Raw genomic sequence first — 19,782 nt, 5'->3', positions numbered from 1 at the left:
TGAGTGGAAGTCAGACATCACAGAGCAGTTTCTCAGAAAGCTTCTTTCCAGATTTCTTCTGAGGATATTTCCTTTTTCACCATAGCCCTCTATTGGCTTCCAAATATCACTTTGCCAATTCAACAAGAACTGTCTTAGTGAAAGGCTTCTTGAGGGGAAAGCTGTAACTCTGTGAGATGATTTCACAGAACACAAAGAAGTTTCTCAGAAAGCTTCTTTCTCTTTGTTATCGGAGGATATTTCCTTTGGCCCTATAGTCTTCAAAGGGATCCGAAATATCTGTTCTCAGATTCCACAGAAATAAGGCTAGCAAAGAGACCCACGAAATACAGATGTAACTCTGTGAGATGAATTAACAGAACACTAAGCAGTTTCTCAGAAAGCTTCTTTCCAGATTTCATCTGAGGATATTTCCTTCTTCACCATAGCCCTCTATGGGCTTCCAAATATCATTTTGCCAATTCCACAAGAACTGTCTTAGCTAAATGCTGCTTGAGGGGAAAGCTGTAACTCTGTGAGATGATTTCACAGAACACAAAAAGTTTCTCAGAAAGCTTCTTTCTCTTTGTTATCGGAGGATATTTCCTTTGGCCCTATAGTCTTCAAAGGGATCCGAAATATCTGTTCTCAGATTCCACAGAAATAAGGCTAGCAAAGAGATCCACGAAATACAGATGTAACTCTGTGAGATGAATTAACAGAACACTAAGCAGTTTCTCAGAAAACTTCTTTCCAGATTTCATCTGAGGATATTTCCTTTTTCACCATAGCCCTCTATGGGCTTCCAAATATCACTTTGCCAATTCCACAAGAACTGTCTTAGCGAAATGCTTCTTGAGGGAAAAGCTGTAACTCAGTGAGATGATTTCACAGAACACAAAGAAGTTTCTCAGAAAGCTTCTTTCTCTTTGTTATAGGAGGATATTTCCTTTGGCCCTATAGTCTTCAAAGGGATGCGAAATATCTGTTCTCAGATTCCACAGAAATAAGGCTAGCCAAGAGATCCACGAAATAGAGATGTAACTCTGTGAGATGAATTAACAGAACACTAAGCAGTTTCTCAGAAAGATTTTTTCGAGATTTCATCTGAGGATATTTCCTTTTTCACCATAGCCCTCTATGGGCTTCCAAATATCACTTTGCCAATTCCACAAGAACTGTCTTAGCCAAAGGCTTCTTGAGGGGAAAGCTGTAACTCTGTGAGATGATTTCACAGAACACAAAGAAGTTTCTCAGAAAGCCTCTTTCTCTTTGTAATCGGAGTATATTTCCTTTGGCCCTATAGTCTTCAAAGGGATCCGAAATATCTGTTCTCAGATTCCACAGAAATAAGGCTAGCAAAGAGATACACGAAATACAGAAGTAACTCTGTGAGTGGAAGTCACACATCACAGAGCAGTTTCTCAGAAAGCTTCTTTCCAGATTTCATCTGAGGATATTTCCTTTTTCACCATAGCCCTCTATGGGCTTCCAAATATCATTTTGCCAATTCCACAAGAACTGTCTTAGCGAAATGCTTCTTGAAGGGAAAGCTGTAACTCGGTGAGATTATTTCAGAGAACACAAAGAAGTTTCTCAGAAAGCTTCTTTCTCTTTGTTATCGGAGGATATTTCCTTTGGCCCTATAGTCTTCAAAGGGATCCGAAATATCTGTTCTCAGATTCCACAGAAATAAGGCTAGCAAAGTGATCCACGAAATACAGTTGTAACTCTGTGAGTGGAAGTCACACATCACAGGGCAGTTTCTCAGAAATCTTCTTTCCAGATTTCATCTGAGGATATTTCCTTTTTCACCATAGCCCTCTAAGGGCTTCCAAATATCTCTTTGCCAATTCCACAAGAACTGTCTTAGCGAAAGGCTTCTTGAGGGAAAAGCTGTAACTCTGTGAGATGATTTCACAGAACACAAAGAAGTTTCTCAGAAAGCTTCTTTCTCTTTGTTATCGGAGGATATTTCCATTGGCCCTATAGTCTTCAAAGGGATCCGAAATATCTGTTCTCAGATTCCACGGAATTAAGGCTAGCAAAGCGATCCACGAAATACAGATGTAACTCGGTGAGGTGAATTAACAGAACACTAAGCAGTTTCTCAGAAAACTTCTTTCCAGATTTCATCTGAGGATAATTCCTTTTTCACCATAGCCCTCTATGGGCTTCCAAATATCACTTTGCCAATTCCACAAGAACTGTCTTACGGAAAGGCTTCTTGAGGGGACAGCTGTAAGTTTGTGAGATGTTTTCACAGAGCACAAAGAAGTTTCTCAGAAAGCTTCTTTCTCTTTGTTATCGGAGGATATTTCCTTTGGCCCTACGGTCTTCAAAGGGATCCGAAATATCTGTTCTCAGATTCCACAGATATAAGGCTAGCAAAGAGATCCACGAAATACAGATGTAACTCTGTGAGATGAATTAACAGAACACTAAGCAGTTTCTCAGAAAGCTTCTTTCCAGATTTCATCGGAGGATATTTCCTTTTACAACATAGCCCTCTATGGGCTTCCAAATATCACTTTGCCAATTCCACAAGAACTGTCTTAGCGAAAGGCTTCTTGAGGGGAAAGCTGTAACTCTGTGAGATGATTTCACAGAACACAAAGAAGTTTCTCAGAAAGCTTCTTTCTCTTTGTTATCGGAGGATATTTCCTTTGGCCCTATAGTCTTCAAAGGGATCCGAAATATCTGTTCTCAGATTCCACAGAAATAAGGCTAGCAAAGAGATCCACGAAATAAAGATGTAACTATGAGGTGAATTAACAGAACACTAAGCAGTTTCTCAGAAAGCTTCTTTCCAGATTTCATCTGAGGATATTTCCTTTTTCACCATAGCCCTCTAAGGGCTTCCAAATATCTCTTTGCCAATTCCACAAGAACTGTCTTAGCGAAAGGCTTCTTGAGGGAAAAGCTGTAACTCTGTGAGATGATTTCACAGAACACAAAGAAGTTTCTCAGAAAGCTTCTTTCTCTTTGTTATCGGAGGATATTTCCATTGGCCCTATAGTCTTCAAAGGGATCCGAAATATCTGTTCTCAGATTCCACGGAATTAAGGCTAGCAAAGCGATCCACGAAATACAGATGTAACTCGGTGAGGTGAATTAACAGAACACTAAGCAGTTTCTCAGAAAACTTCTTTCCAGATTTCATCTGAGGATAATTCCTTTTTCACCATAGCCCTCTATGGGCTTCCAAATATCACTTTGCCAATTCCACAAGAACTGTCTTACGGAAAGGCTTCTTGAGGGGACAGCTGTAAGTTTGTGAGATGTTTTCACAGAGCACAAAGAAGTTTCTCAGAAAGCTTCTTTCTCTTTGTTATCGGAGGATATTTCCTTTGGCCCTACGGTCTTCAAAGGGATCCGAAATATCTGTTCTCAGATTCCACAGATATAAGGCTAGCAAAGAGATCCACGAAATACAGATGTAACTCTGTGAGATGAATTAACAGAACACTAAGCAGTTTCTCAGAAAGCTTCTTTCCAGATTTCATCGGAGGATATTTCCTTTTACAACATAGCCCTCTATGGGCTTCCAAATATCACTTTGCCAATTCCACAAGAACTGTCTTAGCGAAAGGCTTCTTGAGGGGAAAGCTGTAACTCTGTGAGATGATTTCACAGAACACAAAGAAGTTTCTCAGAAAGCTTCTTTCTCTTTGTTATCGGAGGATATTTCCTTTGGCCCTATAGTCTTCAAAGGGATCCGAAATATCTGTTCTCAGATTCCACAGAAATAAGGCTAGCAAAGAGATCCACGAAATAAAGATGTAACTATGAGGTGAATTAACAGAACACTAAGCAGTTTCTCAGAAAGCTTCTTTCCAGATTTCATCTGAGGATATTTCCTTTTTCACCATAGCCCTCTATGGGCTTCCAAATATCACTTTGCCAAATCCACAAGAACTGTCTTACGGAAAGGCTTCTTGAGGGGACAGCTGTAAGTTTGTGAGATGATTTCACAGAACACAAAGAAGTTTCTCAGAAAGCTTCTTTCTCTTTGTTATCGGAGGATATTTCCTTTGGCCCTATAGTCTTCAAAGGGATCCGTAATATCTGTTCTCAGATTCCACAGATATAAGGCTAGCAAAGAGATCCACGAAATACAGATGTAACTCTGTGAGTGGAAGTCAGACATCACAGAGCAGTTTCTCAGAAAGCTTCTTTCCAGATTTCTTCTGAGGATATTTCCTTTTTCACCATAGCCCTCTATGGGCTTCCAAATATCACTTTGCCAATTCAACAAGAACTGTCTTAGTGAAAGGCTTCTTGAGGGGAAAGCTGTAACTCTGTGAGATGATTTCACAGAACACAAAGAAGTTTCTCAGAAAGCTTCTTTCTCTTTGTTATCGGAGGATATTTCCTTTGGCCCTATAGTCTTCAAAGGGATCCGAAATATCTGTTCTCAGATTCCACAGAAATAAGGCTAGCAAAGAGATCCACGAAATACAGATGTAACTCTGTGAGATGAATTAACAGAACACTAAGCAGTTTATCAGAAAGCTTCTTTCCAGATTTCATCTGAGGATATTTCCTTCTTCACCATAGCCCTCTATGGGCTTCCAAATATCACTTTGCCAATTCCACAAGAACTGTCTTAGCGAAAGGCTTCTTGAGGGGAAAGCTGTAACTCTGTGAGATGATTTCACAGAACTCAAAGAGTTTCTCAGAACGCTTCTTTCTCTTTGTTATCGGAGGATACTTCCTTTGGCCCTATAGTCTTCAAAGGGATACGAAATATCTGTTCTCAGATTCCACAGAAATAAGGCTAGCAAAGAGATCCACGAAATACAGATGTAACTCTGTGAGATGAATTAACAGAACACTAAGCAGTTTCTCAGAAAACTTCTTTCCAGATTTCATCTGAGGATATTTCCTTTTTCACCATAGCCCTCTATGGGCTTCCAAATATCACTTTGCCAATTCCACAAGAACTGTCTTAGCGAAATGCTTCTTGAGGGAAAAGCTGTAACTCTGTGAGATGATTTCACAGAACACAAAGAAGTTTCTCAGAAAGCTTCTTTCTCTTTGTTATCGGAGGATATTTCCTTTGGCCCTATAGTCTTCAAAGGGATGCGAAATATCTGTTCTCAGATTCCACAGAAATAAGGCTAGCAAAGAGATCCACGAAATACAGTTTTAACTCTGTGAGTGGAAGTCACACATCTCAGAGCAGTTTCTCAGAAAGCTTCTTTCCAGATTTCATCTGAGGATATTTCCTTTTTCACCGTAGTCCTCTATGGGCTTCCAAATATCACTTTGCCAATTCCACAAGACCTGTCTTAGCGAAAGGCTTTTTGAGGGGACAGCTGTAACTCTGTGAGATGATTTCACAGAACACAAAGAAGTTTCTCAGAAAGCTTCTTTCTCTTTGTTATCGGAGGATATTTCCTTTGGCCCTATAGTCTTCAAAGGGATCCGAAATATCTGTTCTCAGATTCCACAGAAATAAGGCTAGCAAATAGGTCCACGAAATACAGATGTAACTCTGTGAGATGAATTAACAGAACACTAAGCAGTTACTCAGGAAGCTTCTTTCCAGATTTCATCTGAGGATATTTCCTTTTTCACCATAGCCCTCTATGGGCTTCCAAATATCACTTTGCCAATTCCACAAGAACTGTCTTAGTGAAAGGCTTCTTGAGGGGAAAGCTGTAACTCTGTGAGATGATTTCACAGAACTCAAAGAAGTTTCTCAGAAAGCTTCTTTCTCTTTGTTATCGGAGGATACTTCCTTTGGCCCTATAGTCTTCAAAGGGATCCGAAATATCTGTTCTCAGATTCCACAGAAATAAGGCTAGCAAAGAGATCCACGAAATACAGATGTAACTCTGTGAGTGGAAGTCACACATCACAGAGCAGTTTCTCAGAAAACTTCTCTCCGGATTTCATCTGAGGATATTTCCTTTTTCACCATAGCCCTCTAAGGGCTTCCAAATATCACTTTGCCAATTCCACAAGAACTGTCTTAGCGAAAGGTTTCTTGAGGGGAAAGCTGTAACACTGTGAGATGATTTCACACAACACAAAGAAGTTTCTCAGAAAGCTTCTTTCTCTTTGTTATCAGAGGATATTTCCTTTGGCCCTATAGTCTTCAAAGGGATCCGAAATATCTGTTCTCAGATTCCACAGAAATAAGGCTAGCAAAGAGATCCACGAAATACAGATGTAACTCTGTGAGTGGAAGTCACACATCACAGAGCAGTTTCTCAGAAAGCTTCTTTCCAGATTTCATCTGAGGATATTTCCTTTTTCACCATAGCACTCTATGGGCTTCCAAATATCACTTTGCCAATTCCACAAGAACTGTCTTAGCGAAAGGCTTCTTGAGGGGAAAGCTGTAACTCTGTGAGATGATTTCACAGAACACAAAGAAGTTTCTCAGAAAGCTTCTTTCTCTTTGTTATCGGAGGATATTTCCTTTCGCCCTATAGTCTTCAAAGGGATCCGAAATATCTGTTCTCAGATTCCACAGAAATAAGGCTAGCAAAGAGATCCACGAAATAAAGATGTAACTATGAGGTGAATTAACAGAACACTAAGCAGTTTCTCAGAAAGCTTCTTTCCAGATTTCATCTGAGGATATTTCCTTTTTCACCATAGCCCTCTATGGGCTTCCAAATATCACTTTGCCAAATCCACAAGAACTGTCTTACGGAAAGGCTTCTTGAGGGGACAGCTGTAAGTTTGTGAGATGATTTCACAGAACACAAAGAAGTTTCTCAGAAAGCTTCTTTCTCTTTGTTATCGGAGGATATTTCCTTTGGCCCTATAGTCTTCAAAGGGATCCGTAATATCTGTTCTCAGATTCCACAGATATAAGGCTAGCAAAGAGATCCACGAAATACAGATGTAACTCTGTGAGTGGAAGTCAGACATCACAGAGCAGTTTCTCAGAAAGCTTCTTTCCAGATTTCTTCTGAGGATATTTCCTTTTTCACCATAGCCCTCTATGGGCTTCCAAATATCACTTTGCCAATTCAACAAGAACTGTCTTAGTGAAAGGCTTCTTGAGGGGAAAGCTGTAACTCTGTGAGATGATTTCACAGAACACAAAGAAGTTTCTCAGAAAGCTTCTTTCTCTTTGTTATCGGAGGATATTTCCTTTGGCCCTATAGTCTTCAAAGGGATCCGAAATATCTGTTCTCAGATTCCACAGAAATAAGGCTAGCAAAGAGATCCACGAAATACAGATGTAACTCTGTGAGATGAATTAACAGAACACTAAGCAGTTTATCAGAAAGCTTCTTTCCAGATTTCATCTGAGGATATTTCCTTCTTCACCAAAGCCCTCTATGGGCTTCCAAATATCACTTTGCCAATTCCACAAGAACTGTCTTAGCGAAAGGCTTCTTGAGGGGAAAGCTGTAACTCTGTGAGATGATTTCACAGAACTCAAAGAGTTTCTCAGAACGCTTCTTTCTCTTTGTTATCGGAGGATACTTCCTTTGGCCCTATAGTCTTCAAAGGGATCAGAAATATCTGTTCTCAGATTCCACAGAAATAGGCTAGCAAAGAGATCCACGAAATACAGATGTAACTCTGTGAGATGAATTAACAGAACACTAAGCAGTTTCTCAGAAAACTTCTTTCCAGATTTCATCTGAGGATATTTCCTTTTTCACCATAGCCCTCTATGGGCTTCCAAATATCACTTTGCCAATTCCACAAGAACTGTCTTACGGAAAGGCTTCTTGAGGGGACAGCTGTAAGTTTGTGAGATGTTTTCACAGAGCACAAAGAAGTTTCTCAGAAAGCTTCTTTCTCTTTTTTATCGGAGGATATTTCCTTTGGCCCTACGGTCTTCAAAGGGATCCGAAATATCTGTTCTCAGATTCCACAGATATAAGGCTAGCAAAGAGATCCACGAAATACAGATGTAACTCTGTGAGATGAATTAACAGAACACTAAGCAGTTTCTCAGAAAGCTTCTTTCCAGATTTCATCGGAGGATATTTCCTTTTACAACATAGCCCTCTATGGGCTTCCAAATATCACTTTGCCAATTCCACAAGAACTGTCTTAGCGAAAGGCTTCTTGAGGGGAAAGCTGTAACTCTGTGAGATGATTTCACAGAACACAAAGAAGTTTCTCAGAAAGCTTCTTTCTCTTTGTTATCGGAGGATATTTCCTTTGGCCCTATAGTCTTCAAAGGGATCCGAAATATCTGTTCTCAGATTCCACAGAAATAAGGCTAGCAAAGAGATCCACGAAATAAAGATGTAACTATGAGCTGAATTAACAGAACACTAAGCAGTTTCTCAGAAAGCTTCTTTCCAGATTTCATCTGAGGATATTTCCTTTTTCACCATAGCCCTCTATGGGCTTCCAAATATCACTTTGCCAAATCCACAAGAACTGTCTTACGGAAAGGCTTCTTGAGGGGACAGCTGTAAGTTTGTGAGATGATTTCACAGAACACAAAGAAGTTTCTCAGAAAGCTTCTTTCTCTTTGTTATCGGAGGATATTTCCTTTGGCCCTATAGTCTTCAAAGGGATCCGTAATATCTGTTCTCAGATTCCACAGATATAAGGCTAGCAAAGAGATCCACGAAATACAGATGTAACTCTGTGAGTGGAAGTCAGACATCACAGAGCAGTTTCTCAGAAAGCTTCTTTCCAGATTTCTTCTGAGGATATTTCCTTTTTCACCATAGCCCTCTATGGGCTTCCAAATATCACTTTGCCAATTCAACAAGAACTGTCTTAGTGAAAGGCTTCTTGAGGGGAAAGCTGTAACTCTGTGAGATGATTTCACAGAACACAAAGAAGTTTCTCAGAAAGCTTCTTTCTCTTTGTTATCGGAGGATATTTCCTTTGGCCCTATAGTCTTCAAAGGGATCCGAAATATCTGTTCTCAGATTCCACAGAAATAAGGCTAGCAAAGAGATCCACGAAATACAGATGTAACTCTGTGAGATGAATTAACAGAACACTAAGCAGTTTATCAGAAAGCTTCTTTCCAGATTTCATCTGAGGATATTTCCTTCTTCACCATAGCCCTCTATGGGCTTCCAAATATCACTTTGCCAATTCCACAAGAACTGTCTTAGCGAAAGGCTTCTTGAGGGGAAAGCTGTAACTCTGTGAGATGATTTCACAGAACTCAAAGAGTTTCTCAGAACGCTTCTTTCTCTTTGTTATCGGAGGATACTTCCTTTGGCCCTATAGTCTTCAAAGGGATACGAAATATCTGTTCTCAGATTCCACAGAAATAAGGCTAGCAAAGAGATCCACGAAATACAGATGTAACTCTGTGAGATGAATTAACAGAACACTAAGCAGTTTCTCAGAAAACTTCTTTCCAGATTTCATCTGAGGATATTTCCTTTTTCACCATAGCCCTCTATGGGCTTCCAAATATCACTTTGCCAATTCCACAAGAACTGTCTTAGCGAAATGCTTCTTGAGGGAAAAGCTGTAACTCTGTGAGATGATTTCACAGAACACAAAGAAGTTTCTCAGAAAGCTTCTTTCTCTTTGTTATCGGAGGATATTTCCTTTGGCCCTATAGTCTTCAAAGGGATGCGAAATATCTGTTCTCAGATTCCACAGAAATAAGGCTAGCAAAGAGATCCACGAAATACAGTTTTAACTCTGTGAGTGGAAGTCACACATCACAGAGCAGTTTCTCAGAAAGCTTCTTTCCAGATTTCATCTGAGGATATTTCTTTTTTCACCGTAGTCCTCTATGGGCTTCCAAATATCACTTTGCCAATTCCAGAAGAACTGTCTTAGCGAAAGGCTTCTTGAGGGGAAAGCTGTAACTCTGTGAGATGATTTCACAGAACACAAAGAAGTTTCTCAGAAAGCTTCTTTCTCTTTGTAATCGGAGTATATTTCCTTTGGCCCTATAGTCTTCAAAGGGATCCGAAATATCTGTTCTCAGATTCCACAGAAATAAGGCTATCAAAGAGATCCACGAAATAAAGATGTAACTATGAGGTGAATTAACAGAACACTAAGCAGTTTCTCAGAAAGCTTCTTTCCAGATTTCATCTGAGGATATTTCCTTTTTCACCATAGCCCTCTAAGGGCTTCCAAATATCACTTTGCCAAATCCACAAGAACTGTCTTACGGAAAGGCTTCTTGAGGGGACAGCTGTAAGTTTGTGAGATGATTTCACAGAACACAAAGAAGTTTCTCAGAAAGCTTCTTTCTCTTTGTTATCGGAGGATATTTCCTTTGGCCCTATAGTCTTCAAAGGGATCCGTAATATCTGTTCTCAGATTCCACAGATATAAGGCTAGCAAAGAGATCCACGAAATACAGATGTAACTCTGTGAGTGGAAGTCAGACATCACAGAGCAGTTTCTCAGAAAGCTTCTTTCCAGATTTCTTCTGAGGATATTTCCTTTTTCACCATAGCCCTCTATGGGCTTCCAAATATCACTTTGCCAATTCAACAAGAACTGTCTTAGTGAAAGGCTTCTTGAGGGGAAAGCTGTAACTCTGTGAGATGATTTCACAGAACACAAAGAAGTTTCTCAGAAAGCTTCTTTCTCTTTGTTATCGGAGGATATTTCCTTTGGCCCTATAGTCTTCAAAGGGATCCGAAATATCTGTTCTCAGATTCCACAGAAATAAGGCTAGCAAAGAGACCCACGAAATACAGATGTAACTCTGTGAGATGAATTAACAGAACACTAAGCAGTTTCTCAGAAAGCTTCTTTCCAGATTTCATCTGAGGATATTTCCTTCTTCACCATAGCCCTCTATGGGCTTCCAAATATCATTTTGCCAATTCCACAAGAACTGTCTTAGCTAAATGCTGCTTGAGGGGAAAGCTGTAACTCTGTGAGATGATTTCACAGAACACAAAAAGTTTCTCAGAAAGCTTCTTTCTCTTTGTTATCGGAGGATATTTCCTTTGGCCCTATAGTCTTCAAAGGGATCCGAAATATCTGTTCTCAGATTCCACAGAAATAAGGCTAGCAAAGAGATCCACGAAATACAGATGTAACTCTGTGAGATGAATTAACAGAACACTAAGCAGTTTCTCAGAAAACTTCTTTCCAGATTTCATCTGAGGATATTTCCTTTTTCACCATAGCCCTCTATGGGCTTCCAAATATCACTTTGCCAATTCCACAAGAACTGTCTTAGCGAAATGCTTCTTGAGGGAAAAGCTGTAACTCAGTGAGATGATTTCACAGAACACAAAGAAGTTTCTCAGAAAGCTTCTTTCTCTTTGTTATCGGAGGATATTTCCTTTGGCCCTATAGTCTTCAAAGGGATCCGAAATATCTGTTCTCAGATTCCACAGAAATAAGGCTAGCAAAGAGATCCACGAAATACAGATGTAACTCTGTGAGATGAATTAACAGAACACTAAGCAGTTTATCAGAAAGCTTCTTTCCAGATTTCATCTGAGGATATTTCCTTCTTCACCATAGCCCTCTATGGGCTTCCAAATATCACTTTGCCAATTCCACAAGAACTGTCTTAGCGAAAGGCTTCTTGAGGGGAAAGCTGTAACTCTGTGAGATGATTTCACAGAACTCAAAGAGTTTCTCAGAACGCTTCTTTCTCTTTGTTATCGGAGGATACTTCCTTTGGCCCTATAGTCTTCAAAGGGATACGAAATATCTGTTCTCAGATTCCACAGAAATAAGGCTAGCAAAGAGATCCACGAAATACAGATGTAACTCTGTGAGATGAATTAACAGAACACTAAGCAGTTTCTCTGAAAACTTCTTTCCAGATTTCATCTGAGGATATTTCCTTTTTCACCATAGCCCTCTATGGGCTTCCAAATATCACTTTGCCAATTCCACAAGAACTGTCTTAGCGAAATGCTTCTTGAGGGAAAAGCTGTAACTCTGTGAGATGATTTCACAGAACACAAAGAAGTTTCTCAGAAAGCTTCTTTCTCTTTGTTATCGGAGGATATTTCCTTTGGCCCTATAGTCTTCAAAGGGATGCGAAATATCTGTTCTCAGATTCCACAGAAATAAGGCTAGCAAAGAGATCCACGAAATACAGTTTTAACTCTGTGAGTGGAAGTCACACATCACAGAGCAGTTTCTCAGAAAGCTTCTTTCCAGATTTCATCTGAGGATATTTCCTTTTTCACCGTAGTCCTCTATGGGCTTCCAAATATCACTTTGCCAATTCCAGAAGAACTGTCTTAGCGAAAGGCTTCTTGAGGGGAAAGCTGTAACTCTGTGAGATGATTTCACAGAACACAAAGAAGTTTCTCAGAAAGCTTCTTTCTCTTTGTTATCGGAGGATATTTCCTTTGGCCCTATAGTCTTCAAAGGGATCCGAAATATCTGTTCTCAGATTCCACAGAAATAAGGCTATCAAAGAGATCCACGAAATAAAGATGTAACTATGAGGTGAATTAACAGAACACTAAGCAGTTTCTCAGAAAGCTTCTTTCCAGATTTCATCTGAGGATATTTCCTTTTTCACCATAGCCCTCTATGGGCTTCCAAATATCACTTTGCCAAATCCACAAGAACTGTCTTACGGAAAGGCTTCTTGAGGGGACAGCTGTAAGTTTGTGAGATGATTTCACAGAACACAAAGAAGTTTCTCAGAAAGCTTCTTTCTCTTTGTTATCGGAGGATATTTCCTTTGGCCCTATAGTCTTCAAAGGGATCCGTAATATCTGTTCTCAGATTCCACAGATATAAGGCTAGCAAAGAGATCCACGAAATACAGATGTAACTCTGTGAGTGGAAGTCAGACATCACAGAGCAGTTTCTCAGAAAGCTTCTTTCCAGATTTCTTCTGAGGATATTTCCTTTTTCACCATAGCCCTCTATGGGCTTCCAAATATCACTTTGCCAATTCAACAAGAACTGTCTTAGTGAAAGGCTTCTTGAGGGGAAAGCTGTAACTCTGTGAGATGATTTCACAGAACACAAAGAAGTTTCTCAGAAAGCTTCTTTCTCTTTGTTATCGGAGGATATTTCCTTTGGCCCTATAGTCTTCAAAGGGATCCGAAATATCTGTTCTCAGATTCCACAGAAATAAGGCTAGCAAAGAGACCCACGAAATACAGATGTAACTCTGTGAGATGAATTAACAGAACACTAAGCAGTTTCTCAGAAAGCTTCTTTCCAGATTTCATCTGAGGATATTTGCTTCTTCACCATAGCCCTCTATGGGCTTCCAAATATCATTTTGCCAATTCCACAAGAACTGTCTTAGCTAAATGCTGCTTGAGGGGAAAGCTGTAACTCTGTGAGATGATTTCACAGAACACAAAAAGTTTCTCAGAAAGCTTCTTTCTCTTTGTTATCGGAGGATATTTCCTTTGGCCCTATAGTCTTCAAAGGGATCCGAAATATCTGTTCTCAGATTCCACAGAAATAAGGCTAGCAAAGAGATCCACGAAATACAGATGTAACTCTGTGAGATGAATTAACAGAACACTAAGCAGTTTCTCAGAAAACTTCTTTCCAGATTTCATCTGAGGATATTTCCTTTTTCACCATAGCCCTCTATGGGCTTCCAAATATCACTTTGCCAATTCCACAAGAACTGTCTTAGCGAAATGCTTCTTGAGGGAAAAGCTGTAACTCAGTGAGATGATTTCACAGAACACAAAGAAGTTTCTCAGAAAGCTTCTTTCTCTTTGTTATCGGAGGATATTTCCTTTGGCCCTATAGTCTTCAAAGGGATGCGAAATATCTGTTCTCAGATTCCACAGAAATAAGGCTAGCCAAGAGATCCACGAAATAGAGATGTAACTCTGTGAGATGAATTAACAGAACACTAAGCAGTTTCTCAGAAAGATTTTTTCGAGATTTCATCTGAGGATATTTCCTTTTTCACCATAGCCCTCTATGGGCTTCCAAATATCACTTTGCCAATTCCACAAGAACTGTCTTAGCCAAAGGCTTCTTGAGGGGAAAGCTGTAACTCTGTGAGATGATTTCACAGAACACAAAGAAGTTTCTCAGAAAGCCTCTTTCTCTTTGTAATCGGAGTATATTTCCTTTGGCCCTATAGTCTTCAAAGGGATCCGAAATATCTGTTCTCAGATTCCACAGAAATAAGGCTAGCAAAGAGATCCACGAAATACAGAAGTAACTCTGTGAGTGGAAGTCACACATCACAGAGCAGTTTCTCAGAAAGCTTCTTTCCAGATTTCATCTGAGGATATTTCCTTTTTCACCATAGCCCTCTATGGGCTTCCAAATATCATTTTGCCAATTCCACAAGAACTGTCTTAGCGAAAGGCTTCTTGAGGGAAAAGCTGTAACTCGGTGAGATGATTTCACAGAACACAAAGAAGTTTCTCAGAAAGCTTCTTTCTCTTTTTTATCGGAGGATATTTCCATTGGCCCTATAGTCTTCAAAGGGATCCGAAATATCTGTTCTCAGATTCCACGGAATTAAGGCTAGCACAGCGATCCACGAAATACAGATGTAACTCGGTGAGGTGAATTAACAGAACACTAAGCAGTTTCTCAGAAAACTTCTTTCCAGATTTCATCTGAGGATAATTCCTTTTTCACCATAGCCCTCTATGGGCTTCCAAATATCACTTTGCCAATTCCACAAGAACTGTCTTACGGAAAGGCTTCTTGAGGGGACAGCTGTAAGTTTGTGAGATGTTTTCACAGAGCACAAAGAAGTTTCTCAGAAAGCTTCTTTCTCTTTGTTATCGGAGGATATTTCCTTTGGCCCTACGGTCTTCAAAGGGATCCGAAATATCTGTTCTCAGATTCCACAGATATAAGGCTAGCAAAGAGATCCACGAAATACAGATGTAACTCTGTGAGATGAATTAACAGAACACTAAGCAGTTTCTCAGAAAGCTTCTTTCCAGATTTCATCGGAGGATATTTCCTTTTACAACATAGCCCTCTATGGGCTTCCAAATATCACTTTGCCAATTCCACAAGAACTGTCTTAGCGAAAGGCTTCTTGAGGGGAAAGCTGTAACTCTGTGAGATGATTTCACAGAACACAAAGAAGTTTCTCAGAAAGCTTCTTTCTCTTTGTTATCGGAGGATATTTCCTTTGGCCCTATAGTCTTCAAAGGGATCCGAAATATCTGTTCTCAGATTCCACAGAAATAAGGCTAGCAAAGAGATCCACGAAATAAAGATGTAACTATGAGGTGAATTAACAGAACACTAAGCAGTTTCTCAGAAAGCTTCTTTCCAGATTTCATCTGAGGATATTTCCTTTTTCACCATAGCCCTCTATGGGCTTCCAAATATCACTTTGCCAAATCCACAAGAACTGTCTTACGGAAAGGCTTCTTGAGGGGACAGCTGTAAGTTTGTGAGATGATTTCACAGAACACAAAGAAGTTTCTCAGAAAGCTTCTTTCTCTTTGTTATCGGAGGATATTTCCTTTGGCCCTATAGTCTTCAAAGGGATCCGTAATATCTGTTCTCAGATTCCACAGATATAAGGCTAGCAAAGAGATCCACGAAATACAGATGTAACTCTGTGAGTGGAAGTCAGACATCACAGAGCAGTTTCTCAGAAAGCTTCTTTCCAGATTTCTTCTGAGGATATTTCCTTTTTCACCATAGCCCTCTATGGGCTTCCAAATATCACTTTGCCAATTCAACAAGAACTGTCTTAGTGAAAGGCTTCTTGAGGGGAAAGCTGTAACTCTGTGAGATGATTTCACAGAACACAAAGAAGTTTCTCAGAAAGCTTCTTTCTCTTTGTTATCGGAGGATATTTCCTTTGGCCCTATAGTCTTCAAAGGGATCCGAAATATCTGTTCTCAGATTCCACAGAAATAAGGCTAGCAAAGAGATCCACGAAATACAGATGTAACTCTGTGAGATGAATTAACAGAACACTAAGCAGTTTATCAGAAAGCTTCTTTCCAGATTTCATCTGAGGATATTTCCTTCTTCACCATAGCCCTCTATGGGCTTCCAAATATCACTTTGCCAATTCCACAAGAACTGTTTTAGCGAAAGGCTTCTTGAGGGGAAAGCTGTAACTCTGTGAGATGATTTCACAGAACTCAAAGAGTTTCTCAGAACGCTTCTTTCTCTTTGTTATCGGAGGATACTTCCTTTGGCCCTATAGTCTTCAAAGGGATACGAAATATCTGTTCTCAGATTCCACAGAAATAAGGCTAGCAAAGAGATCTACGAAATACAGATGTAACTCTGTGAGATGAATTAACAGAACACTAAGCAGTTTCTCAGAAAACTTCTTTCCAGATTTCATCTGAGGATATTTCCTTTTTCACCATAGCCCTCTATGGGCTTCCAAATATCACTTTGCCAATTCCACAAGAACTGTCTTAGCGAAATGCTTCTTGAGGGAAAAGCTGTAACTCTGTGAGATGATTTCACAGAACACAAAGAAGTTTCTCAGAAAGCTTCTTTCTCTTTGTTATCGGAGGATATTTCCTTTGGCCCTATAGTCTTCAAAGGGATGCGAAATATCTGTTCTCAGATTCCACAGAAATAAGGCTAGCAAAGAGATCCACGAAATACAGTTTTAACTCTGTGAGTGGAAGTCACACATCACAGAGCAGTTTCTCAGAAAGCTTCTTTCCAGATTTCATCTGAGGATATTTCCTTTTTCACCGTAGTCCTCTATGGGCTTCCAAATATCACTTTGCCAATTCCACAAGACCTGTCTTAGCGAAAGGCTTTTTGAGGGGACAGCTGTAACTCTGTGAGATGATTTCACAGAACACAAAGAAGTTTCTCAGAAAGCTTCTTTCTCTTTGTTATCGGAGGATATTTCCTTTGGCCCTACAGTCTTCAAAGGGATCCGAAATATCTGTTCTCAGATTCCACAGAAATAAGGCTAGCAAATAGGTCCACGAAATACAGATGTAACTCTGTGAGATGAATTAACAGAACACTAAGCAGTTTCTCAGGAAGCTTCTTTCCAGATTTCATCTGAGGATATTTCCTTTTTCACCATAGCCCTCTATGGGCTTCCAAATATCACTTTGCCAATTCCACAAGAACTGTCTTAGTGAAAGGCTTCTTGAGGGGAAAGCTGTAACTCTGTGAGATGATTTCACAGAACTCAAAGAAGTTTCTCAGAAAGCTTCTTTCTCTTTGTTATCGGAGGATACTTCCTTTGGCCCTATAGTCTTCAAAGGGATCCGAAATATCTGTTCTCAGATTCCACAGAAATAAGGCTAGCAAAGAGATCCACGAAATACAGATGTAACTCTGTGAGTGGAAGTCACACATCACAGAGCAGTTTCTCAGAAAACTTCTCTCCGGATTTCATCTGAGGATATTTCCTTTTTCACCATAGCCCTCTAAGGGCTTCCAAATATCACTTTGCCAATTCCACAAGAACTGTCTTAGCGAAAGGTTTCTTGAGGGGAAAGCTGTAACACTGTGAGATGATTTCACACAACACAAAGAAGTTTCTCAGAAAGCTTCTTTCTCTTTGTTATCGGAGGGTATTTCCTTTGGCCCTATAGTCTTCAAAGGGATCCGAAATATCTGTTCTCAGATTCCACAGAAATAAGGCTAGCAAAGAGATCCACGAAATACAGATGTAATTCTGTGAGTGGAAGTCACACATCACAGAGCAGTTTCTCAGAAAGCTTCTTTCCAGATTTCATCTGAGGATATTTCCTTTTTCACCATAGCCCTCTATGGGCTTCCAAATATCACTTTGCCAATTCCACAAGAACTGTCTTAGCGAAAGGCTTCTTGAGGGGAAAGCTGTAACTCTGTGAGATGATTTCACAGAACACAAAGAAGTTTCTCAGAAAGCTTCTTTCTCTTTGTTATCGGAGGATATTTCCTTTCGCCCTATAGTCTTCAAAGGGATCCGAAATATCTGTTCTCAGATTCCACAGAAATAAGGCTAGCAAAGAGATCCACGAAATAAAGATGTAACTATGAGGTGAATTAACAGAACACTAAGCAGTTTCTCAGAAAGCTTCTTTCCAGATTTCATCTGAGGATATTTCCTTTTTCACCATAGCCCTCTATGGGCTTCCAAATATCACTTTGCCAAATCCACAAGAACTGTCTTACGGAAAGGCTTCTTGAGGGGACAGCTGTAAGTTTGTGAGATGATTTCACAGAACACAAAGAAGTTTCTCAGAAAGCTTCTTTCTCTTTGTTATCGGAGGATATTTCCTTTGGCCCTATAGTCTTCAAAGGGATCCGTAATATCTGTTCTCAGATTCCACAGATATAAGGCTAGCAAAGAGATCCACGAAATACAGATGTAACTCTGTGAGTGGAAGTCAGACATCACAGAGCAGTTTCTCAGAAAGCTTCTTTCCAGATTTCTTCTGAGGATATTTCCTTTTTCACCATAGCCCTCTATGGGCTTCCAAATATCACTTTGCCAATTCAACAAGAACTGTCTTAGTGAAAGGCTTCTTGAGGGTAAAGCTGTAACTCTGTGAGATGATTTCACAGAACACAAAGAAGTTTCTCAGAAAGCTTCTTTCTCTTTGTTATCGGAGGATATTTCCTTTGGCCCTATAGTCTTCAAAGGGATCCGAAATATCTGTTCTCAGATTCCACAGAAATAAGGCTAGCAAAGAGATCCACGAAATACAGATGTAACTCTGTGAGATGAATTAACAGAACACTAAGCAGTTTATCAGAAAGCTTCTTTCCAGATTTCATCTGAGGATATTTCCTTCTTCACCAAAGCCCTCTATGGGCTTCCAAATATCACTTTGCCAATTCCACAAGAACTGTCTTAGCGAAAGGCTTCTTGAGGGGAAAGCTGTAACTCTGTGAGATGATTTCACAGAACTCAAAGAGTTTCTCAGAACGCTTCTTTCTCTTTGTTATCGGAGGATACTTCCTTTGGCCCTATAGTCTTCAAAGGGATACGAAATATCTGTTCTCAGATTCCACAGAAATAGGCTAGCAAAGAGATCCACGAAATACAGATGTAACTCTGTGAGATGAATTAACAGAACACTAAGCAGTTTCTCAGAAAACTTCTTTCCAGATTTCATCTGAGGATATTTCCTTTTTCACCATAGCCCTCTATGGGCTTCCAAATATCACTTTGCCAATTCCACAAGAACTGTCTTACGGAAAGGCTTCTTGAGGGGACAGCTGTAAGTTTGTGAGATGTTTTCACAGAGCACAAAGAAGTTTCTCAGAAAGCTTCTTTCTCTTTCTTATCGGAGGATATTTCCTTTGGCCCTACGGTCTTCAAAGGGATCCGAAATATCTGTTCTCAGATTCCACAGATATAAGGCTAGCAAAGAGATCCACGAAATACAGATGTAACTCTGTGAGATGAATTAACAGAACACTAAGCAGTTTCTCAGAAAGCTTCTTTCCAGATTTCATCGGAGGATATTTCCTTTTACAACATAGCCCTCTATGGGCTTCCAAATATCACTTTGCCAATTCCACAAGAACTGTCTTAGCGAAAGGCTTCTTGAGGGGAAAGCTGTAACTCTGTGAGATGATTTCACAGAACACAAAGAAGTTTCTCAGAAAGCTTCTTTCTCTTTGTTATCGGAGGATATTTCCTTTGGCCCTATAGTCTTCAAAGGGATCCGAAATATCTGTTCTCAGATTCCACAGAAATAAGGCTAGCAAAGAAATCCACGAAATAAAGATGTAACTATGAGGTGAATTAACAGAACACTAAGCAGTTTCTCAGAAAGCTTCTTTCCAGATTTCATCTGAGGATATTTCCTTTTTCACCATAGCCCTCTATGGGCTTCCAAATATCACTTTGCCAAATCCACAAGAACTGTCTTACGGAAAGGCTTCTTGAGGGGACAGCTGTAAGTTTGTGAGATGATTTCACAGAACACAAAGAAGTTCCTCAGAAAGCTTCTTTGTCTTTGTTATCGGAGGATATTTCCTTTGGCCCTATAGTCT

Source organism: Macaca mulatta, chromosome 4 (genome assembly GCF_049350105.2).
Source record: "Macaca mulatta isolate MMU2019108-1 chromosome 4, T2T-MMU8v2.0, whole genome shotgun sequence".
In the NCBI taxonomy this organism is placed as follows: domain Eukaryota; kingdom Metazoa; phylum Chordata; class Mammalia; order Primates; family Cercopithecidae; genus Macaca; species Macaca mulatta.
This window is presented reverse-complemented; position numbering follows the sequence as displayed.